The sequence below is a fragment of the Hibiscus syriacus genome, unplaced genomic scaffold, assembly GCF_006381635.1.
Source record: "Hibiscus syriacus cultivar Baekdansim isolate YM2019G1 unplaced genomic scaffold, ASM638163v2 tig00110458_pilon, whole genome shotgun sequence".
Taxonomy (NCBI): Eukaryota; Viridiplantae; Streptophyta; class Magnoliopsida; order Malvales; family Malvaceae; genus Hibiscus; species Hibiscus syriacus.
The window spans coordinates 1,837,806-1,846,994 of NW_024062745.1; the positions used below are offsets into that span (position 1 = coordinate 1,837,806).

General features: G+C 36.2%; 3 pseudogenes; 2 read left to right on the top strand and 1 right to left on the bottom strand.

Annotated features, from left to right (window-relative positions):
- The first annotated feature begins 44 nt into the window (after positions 1-44).
- Positions 45-2,911, top strand: LOC120126590 (annotated as a pseudogene).
- Positions 2,912-3,334: 423 nt separating this feature from the next.
- LOC120126593 lies at positions 3,335-4,772 on the bottom strand (annotated as a pseudogene).
- A 915-nt stretch (positions 4,773-5,687) lies between these two features.
- Positions 5,688-8,227, top strand: LOC120126591 (annotated as a pseudogene).
- The last annotated feature ends 962 nt before the right edge of the window (positions 8,228-9,189 follow it).

A 9,189-nucleotide genomic window follows, 5' to 3' on the forward strand; every position in this document is an offset into this window, starting at 1 on the left:
CCTTTACTGTAAAAGAAAAGGAAAAAAAAAACCCCAAAAAAAAAACTGAACGGGAGAAAGAAAATAGAAAAGTGTGAGAGAGAGAGATCACTCCATTGCTGTCCATTTTCAAATGACAAATTTGGGTAATCTCTTTTTTTAATTTCATTTCCCCCTTTTTCCCGTGAAGTGAAACATCAAACGAGACGGGGTTTCTGATTGGAGTTCAAAGATCAACGAGGAAAATTCTCTTGAGACAGGTTCTTGACTGTTCTCTTATCGAAGACGATTTGCTTCTTTCTTTAATGGGTCTTATCATTTCTTTCAGTTTCATTCATTTTTATAAAAAAAATGATTTGTTTTAGTTTTGATCGATGGGTCTTGATTTTGACGACCTTCATTAGGGGATTCTTATTCTATATATACGTTGTTTGTAGATACGGAATATATGGCTGGATCAGACGAGAACAATCCTGGAGTCATCGAACCCTCAAATCTTCAAGGTGACTGATTAAACCCCATTTTTTTATGTTTAAATAACTAGTCGAAATTTCAAGTTTTTAAAGAAACATGTTTTCTTTTTAATTTCAAATAAAAGGGGGTTTGCGTGCGGGCATAGGTGGGAAGTCGGCGGCGGCGACCGGGCAGAATCGAAGAGCATTGGGCACAATTAATCGTGATGTACTTGGAGCTCCACCTAACCCATGTGCTGTCAAAAAGAGACCTTTATCTGAGTGAGTAATTTCTTAAAATCCTCTGTTTGGTTGCCTAGAACAGAAAAGAAAGTGTTCCCCTTCTTCTTCCTTCCAGTTTGCTATTGTTGGCTTTGTTTGTGATTCCTGAATAATATACGAGTAAATGATGTAAATGAGTGGGGTTCTCTTGGTATTCAAGGGGCCAAAAACGAGTATTTCTGTTTTTCTCAGCAGCAAGAAAAATGATGATTTGTAATCAAGGAATAGTGTTGATGTTCTTTGTCCATTTTCCTTTTGTGTTTAATTCAGAAGAAATGAAGTCTCTAATAAGATCCCATCCAAGCATGTGCATAGACCTATTACTAGGTCAGTGAAATTTTCTGTATGTTTGTTGATGTTTGTTTTGGTTTCCAGAAAACATAATCTTCTGTCCTCTTTTGCTTATGGTGGTTCTCTTTATCAGGAAGTTTGCTGCCGAGATGGCTAACAAGCAGCAAATCAAACCCCAGGTACCAATTCTACAATGATAATTTTTAGGCATTACTCAAACATTGATGATTACGATTAGTTACTCTTACAGGTAATCAAGGAATCAGTCCTTCCGGTGCCAGCTCCAAATCAACCTGATGATTGCATTGTCATAGATTTGGATGACCCCGAGGCAAGTAATGAATCCGATGTGCAGATGTTTGCGCAACACGCTGAAGCTATGTCGGAGGAGATTGACCGGATGGTATAGGACATTTCCCTTCACCGACTCATTGATCGATTTTGTATCATGGTTTTATATGTTTGAAAGGCACTGATGTTTATGCTTCTACTTGCAGGAGGTTGAAATGCAAGACATTGATGAAGAGCCTTTTCTGGACATTGACAACTGTGATAAAAGTAATCCTCTAGCAGTTGTCGAGTACATTGATGATTTATATGAGTTCTACAGGAAGGCAGAGGTGATTTCATGCTCATTTGCAACTTAAATTGAGTAATTAATGAGTGGTTGATTCTCTCAACTTTTTTTCATTGATTTTTGCAGTGTATTGGTCGTGTTCCTTCAAACTATATGGCACAACAACGAGACATTAACGAAAGGATGAGAGCTATCCTTATCGACTGGCTGATAGAGGTAAGCGAAATGTTGCATTAATTGACATTGCTCCTTGTTATGAGATGAATTAGGTAGTAATTCAAATTTCATCATGATTTTGACAGGTTCATTACAAGTTTGAGCTGATGGAAGAAAGCCTATATCTGACAGTCAATATAATCGATAGGTTTCTATCGGCTCATCAAGTAGTGAGGAAAAAACTTCAGCTGGTCGGAATAACAGCCGTGCTTATTGCCTGCAAATACGAAGAAGTTTCTGTTCCCGTTGTAGAGGATCTGATGCTGATTTCTGACAAGGCTTACGACAGGAAAGAAGTGCTCGACATGGTTTGTGATTCAACATTGTGTTCTAAATTATATTGAATCTGATTTCATACATATGCGCCGCTTGATTTGCAGGAGAGATTGATGATCAATACTTTACAATTCAATCTATCTTTTCCGACGCCATATGTGTTTATGAGGAGATTTCTCAAAGCTGCTCAATCTAACAGGAAGGTTTGTGACAAAACATTGTCATTTTGCATTTTTTATCCAACAATATTCATTAACCAGAGATGGTTTTAAATGTGTCTTTGAACCAGCTTGAGCTTCTGTCGTTCTTCATGATCGAGCTTTGCCTAGTTGAGTATGAAATGCTTCAATTTCCTCCTTCTTTATTAGCCGCGGCTGCTATTTTTACCGCTCAGTGTACTATTGGTGGGTTTAAGCACTGGAGCAAGACCAGCGAGTGGTATACTAACTACTCAGAAAAGCAACTAATGTAAAGTCCTTTTAGCTCTTCTTCTTAAGTACCATAAAGTTATGTTCTTGCAAAGCTTACTTTTGATATTTCTTGTATTTTTGGTGTAGGGATTGCTCAAGAATGATGGTTATTTTCCATCAGAAGGCAACGTCGGGGAAACTTACAGGCGTACACCGCAAATACTGTACATCTAAGTATGGTTATGCTGCAAAAACCGAGCCAGCAACTTTTCTGTTGGAGACCAAATCCTAGCACAAAGAGAAGCATTTGCTTGATTGATCAAATCCAGCCGCCAAGTAGGAACTGGTGGGGATTTGGGTACAATCGAGCAACACAAGTTGCTCCCTGGGTTTATGATCATGATACCGACTAGGTGTTTTCGTCCATGAAGACGGCCTTTTTCATTTAGTTTTCCTTTTTTTTTCTACTTTCTTTAATTAGATTTTCCTTTTCCTCTTTTCCAGAGAGAAATAATTGTATTAGTGTTCTAGCAAGGTGTTCGTTTAGATCATGAAAACTTGGATTTTCCCATTATGAATAAAAGAACTAATTTGATATTATTTGCATTTCTTTCTTTATGCAAGCATAAAACTCAGAACTTAACATTCATCATGTACAAAGAATACCCGATCCTTGTGAACAAAAAGACATTAGAAATGATAACATATTGGTAGTTGTTCAATTCGAACACGGCAAATGAGCAGTAATTTGGATATCTGATTTCTTTTTCACATCAAATATGAAGAGTACAAGTTTGGTTACTAGAAAGCAATTTCCAAGCAACTTGCAACGATGATGCTTCTCTCGAAGGAAGAGATTGGAAAGCACATCACAGGATAAACTTACCTTCGAATGGATGGCACAACACCTCTTCCAGCTGTTGTGCCACGGCCAGCAGCTTGAGCCTGCAAAACAAGAAAGAATGAAGTTAAAGATCAATAACTGATGCACACACAGACACAAGGGCGTTACTGAATGATGGATGAACTTACTTTGGCTCGCATTGCAACAGCTCTACCTCTGCCAACTCCAAGAGACGAGCTCTTACCCTTAATCAAGTTACAAAACGAAGTCGAAATATTCCATCAAGTGGATGTCAGAATACCGCAAAATTGCAAGTAAAATGTACCTTGATTTTAGCATCTAGACGTTTGAACATAGGAGCATTCTTTAACATATCCGGTATGACCATGAACCTGTTGCGTATTTCCTACTAATAGTCAAGTTTGTCTGATCTAAACCCATCATAAACAACAATACAAGGTGAGGGTAGAGAATGGGAGACGGTCATAGTACCTGACTTTACTGCCTCAGATGAAAACATGCTCAAGCTGCGAAACCTTTCCATCCTGAAGCCAAGCCAAAGCATCATTATAAATTCAGTTGCAAATTCATGTAAACCAGAGGGAAGCCGAAAGCATGCAAATTTAACCAGAGGGATTTCGAAAAGGATTATGCACTTCCGAGAATGGGAATGAGAGAAACATGTACTTAAATCACAATGAATTCTCTTGAAAAGAAAAACGGAAACAAATAGTAAAGAACCATAATGCAAGAAACTCGTAAATGGGGTTACTTCATTAAAGCAGCTGACAACCTAACATGTGTAGGATGTGATTTCAGTTCCAAATTTGACTGAAATGAACAGAACACAAAGAAAAAACTGGAATAACACAAAATCATTAATAAAAACTATATAGCAGTGATTCCCGAGACGTTTTTTTAAAATAATCTGAGATGATTACAAGGTAGTTTTCCTTAGCTAATTGACACCCCATACATCCTACATGGTACAAACATAGCTGCTAGAAACCGAGTCCTCGTGTCCTATAGAGAGAACAACATTCCTTTTACCACTGAGTCCACTCAATGGTTCAACCTATTTATAAACTTAAGTCAAGGTCCAGAGTCCGAAACCTACATTTAAATCAAATGTTTATAGCATTTTAAGATTTATCACTGACAGAGCAAAAACCATAAACCCTGAATACGTCAGATCGAAATAAGCATAAAGGAGTCGCACATTATGAGGCAGCTTAAAATAAAGGGGAAAGAGAAAGTGAGGTACTTTAGCAGTGAAGGTGATGTTCTCAAGCTGGCAATTCCAATTATCCTCGCACTCGACCATGCTTCCTCTGTAAAGCTCTCCACTCTTGAGTTCCACCGTTACGATGTGACCCGACGACTCGTGTAGTAGCTTCACCGGTATGCCCAAGCTCCGACTCATTGTCTCTCGCCCGCCTGCTTTGCTTAATTGCTTCTGTGAAAATCGCAAAACCCTAGCGATGATATTCGGCTGGCTATTCACTGATTAATTCTCCTTCTACACACTCTCCGGTTTAGATTTCAGCCCACAACTGGACGGTCTAATATTAGCCCAATTGACTCCGTCTTCTACTTTGCCCTTTACCAGTTTATATTGCTTTGCTTGCTCTGTTAGCCCAATTTAATAGAAGTAAGACATCATTGAAAAATAAAAGAGTAAACTACCTATATACTCACTAAATTATAGGAGTGACTCTATTTTGACCATATAACTATGAATTTTATTAATTTCATCAATAAGGGACAAATAGATAAAATATATAAGTAATGATCATTAAAAATATAATTATGCAAAATTATTTAAACTATATATTAGCATTTCAATTAACAATCAATAGTCATGACTTATTGAAATTTTTTGATGACAACAAGGTGGTCTCATCAGTCGTGAGCGGTTTACCTTTTCTGATTTAGGTGAAGAGTCGTGATTGGTGAAAGAACAATTATTTAACTAATGTTTATGTATTATTGAGAGTTGATTATGAAGAAAAATGAGAGAAAGACGGTTGTCAAAGGCGTCATTTTCTTTTTTAATCTCAATTGGAGTATTTATAATAACTTTTAGTGTGTTTTCAGTCGTAGAATTATCGTGACTATTTATTGATTAACATATTAGGTAGATCTAATAGTTAAATATTAAATTCTATTTTAACGTATCATGCAGATCTATTCGAGATCTTATCTATGTGGTATAGTTGCCTGATTACTTATTGAGGCTTGGATATCTCTGGAGATATAAAAAGAAAAAAATTATTTTAATAATTTAGTGATCTAATTGAAAATTATCTTTAGTGGTTAAAATATAACAATTCTATAATATAGTGACTTTACAGATAGGAAAACTCAAATGAAAGCAGTAATTCTCAAAGGAAGAAAAGGGTGAAGAAATCTTTCGATCAAGGATTGCTGCTGCCGTAATCGGAGAAAGCAAGAATTAAGAAAGGTCAAGGTTTTGGAGAGGAGAGGAGAATGGATTCTGCAAAGAACAAGTACAGTATAATAGTAGCAACTTATAACGAGCGCATCAACATTGCTCTTATCGTCTATCTCATCTGCAAACATCTCCGGTATGTCCCTAACAACTCTGGAATCACTCCTTTTCTCCCTCTTTTTACTTGGATCTCTTTCATAGTAGTCTCTTGACGAGCTCCAATGGAGTTCCGGTTACTTTTCTTAAATTCGCGCCCTTTTCTTGTTCTCATCGAGCTTATGTTGTGGGTCTCCACGGTCTTTGAATCTTCTGTTGATTATATATGTAATTTTATATATCGTATTGTTTTCTTATCCTTGAAATGATTTGAATTGGATTATGGGTGTAGAAAAATCGTTTACTCGGTGTTTGGTTGGAAGGAAAGAGTGCGAATATAGAGTAGCAATGATCCGCTTATTGTCTTTGAATCTTCTGTTGATTATATATGTGAAATTCAACCGCAGGACTTTAATCAATGATCCGCTTATTGTCTTTGTAAATTCGAATTCCTATATCTATATGTTAAAATTTCATAAGAATTGTGTTTGTCGAAACTGAGTTTTCGCTGAAATTGAGATGACACCCCGGAAGGGAAAATATGTTCTGATTTATAATAGATTTATATTCATCAAAATGAGTAGCAATGTTGCTGCATAACACTCGGTAGATAAATTAAAATAGATAGGTTTACCTATTTTAGAAAACCTTTCCTCCAATTCGTGATATCTTCTGATATAAGCTGTTGTAACTTCTCATTCCTGGAGCAGTGATGTTGATTTTGAAATAATTGTTGTGGATGATGGGAGCCCTGATGGTACACAAGAAGTTGTGAAACATCTGCATAAACTGTATGAGGAAGATCGTATAGTAAGTTCCATGCTAATATACCTTTGAAATTCGATTCATGTACAATCGGTTTTGCTAATCAATTTGTATGCTTACGTCTGCTTCTTTCCCCTTAATCATGCAATTATTGAGACCGAGAGCTAAGAAGCTTGGATTGGGTAAGTGAAAATCATTCCATTTCAGGAGTAATCCGGAGTTGACCTTTGAATCATTATTGGTTTCAGGAATGGCTTATATACATGGTTTGAAGCATGTATCTGGGAACTTTGTTGTAATCATGGACGCCGATCTATCACATCATGTAAGTGCAATTTGTGTTTTTATATGCCTTTTCTACCAGTTAAATCCATTTACAACACTTCATGCCTATTTACTATCACATATGCTGATCTATTTCTTCAATCTCATTTTGCAGCCAAAATACTTGCCAAGCTTCATCAAGTAAGAAATCCTTTGGTTGATCCATTTTGGGTTATAAGTATGCCCGATTTGCTCAAATCCTTCTAAAGTGCCGGTCCATGACATCTTCTAGGAAGCAGCTGGACACCGGTGCCAGTATAGATACTGGAACACGATATGTCACAGGCGGTGGTGTGCATGGATGGAATCTGATGCACAGACTCATTTGTGGCCTGGTGTATTAGACTTAACTGGATCCTTCAGGTGTGAGAACTAAACAAAACAGAAAATGGGCTATTTCATTCTGTTATTGCTTCAATCTTTAGGCCTAACATTTCTTTTTCTCCTCTTCAAAAGGCTTTATAAGAAATCAGTGCTCGAAGATGTCATTTCCTCCTGTGTTAGCAAGGGATACGTATTTCAAATGGAGATGATTGTTACGGCTTCAAGAAAAGGCTATCACATCGAAGAGGTAAACTTCATTTCATTAGTTGTACCCTTATGAACGAAGCTAACAGATATTCAAACCTTGAGTGAATTTTCTTCTTGCACCGACTGTCAGTGAACTTGATGATGCATAGAATTATACACAGTTAGTGCATCAAATACTCTCCCTCTTCCTATTTCTCTATAGACGAGAATTTGTGATGGAAACTACCATCCTCAACTCTTACATTTGAATGTCCTCCCCTGCATTTACCAGATAGTACAGTACTATCTACACTGGAGTTTGCTCATATGCTTTATACCCTATGTGGTTTTCGTCCCGTCCCCTGTTTCATCTTTAAGGCACCTTCTCAATCTCATTGATTTGTTTTCTACTGTCTACAGGTTCCGATAACATTTGTTGACAGAGCATTCGGAAGTTCAAAGCTCAGCGGATTTGAAATCGTAGAGTACCTAAAAGGCCTTGTATATCTAATGATCACTACATAGACTCGGTACATATAATAACCGACTGTCACGAAAATCATTTTTATCTGTTTAAAGCGAGAAGTAACCGGCGACTCAACGCGGAGACTCTGCAGCAAACAATTCTTACATCTGGTTCTTGGATGTTTCTTTACGAAACCCAATTTTTGATGGCGATGTCTTGCCTCCTTTTCTTTTGGGTAAACTCTACCAAGTATTATGAGACTGGATTGTTGTTTAACAATGAAGAAAGATCATCCAACATTTGAAGGTGTTAATTGACCAAAGTTGACATTTCGTTCTGCAGAATTCAAAGTTGCAATGTCATTGATAAAGATATTAAAATGTTACAAGAGATTACAAAATAAAACATATTAGAACTATTTTAAGAGTTAATTGCATCATATGTCCCCAAATTATAACCTTTATTTTAAATTGGTCTTTGAACTTTTGAATATTTTAATTTCATCCTCAAACTATGACTCTCATTCTAACTTAGTCCTAAAGCTTTTAAACAATTTAATTTCTTCCCTAAACGATGACCCTCTTTCTAAATTAGTCCTAAAACTTTTGAGCATGTCAATTTCATCCCCAAATTCATCCAAATATGTATTAGTTTCCACCATAGTTTAACCTAAATTTTGTTTTATTTTTTAGACATATAATAATATAACTTGGCCTAACAATTTTATTAGCAAGTGATGTGATTAGTATATATGTATAGTTTGGGATGAAACTGAAATGATCAAAAAGTTTGGGGATGAAATTGAAATACTCAAAAGTTTGAAGACTATTTTAGAATGATAGTCATTGTTTAGGGATTAAATCAAAACATCTAAAAATTTAGGGATCAATTTAGAATGAAGCTCATACTTTGAGGATATATGTTACAATTAACTTTTATTTTAATTATTTAAAAAATTACAAAGGAATAATTTGTTAACTAAAGGGTTGTTTGTTTACTCCAAAATGATTAAGCGTTGAATGATTCAAATGCTGAATGATTCAGAGGCTCTGTATGAATTAACTCTAAATGTGACATGCTGTTTGATAATGACTCTGAATCATTCAGAATGTACTTCTGTGCTGAATCATTCAACACTGTTTTGTTAAATCAATCAGCACTGAATCATTTAGAGGTGCGAAACAAACGCGCTGAATGATGAACGATTCATCATTTTAACACTGAATGATTTCATTAAGAAGCAAACAAA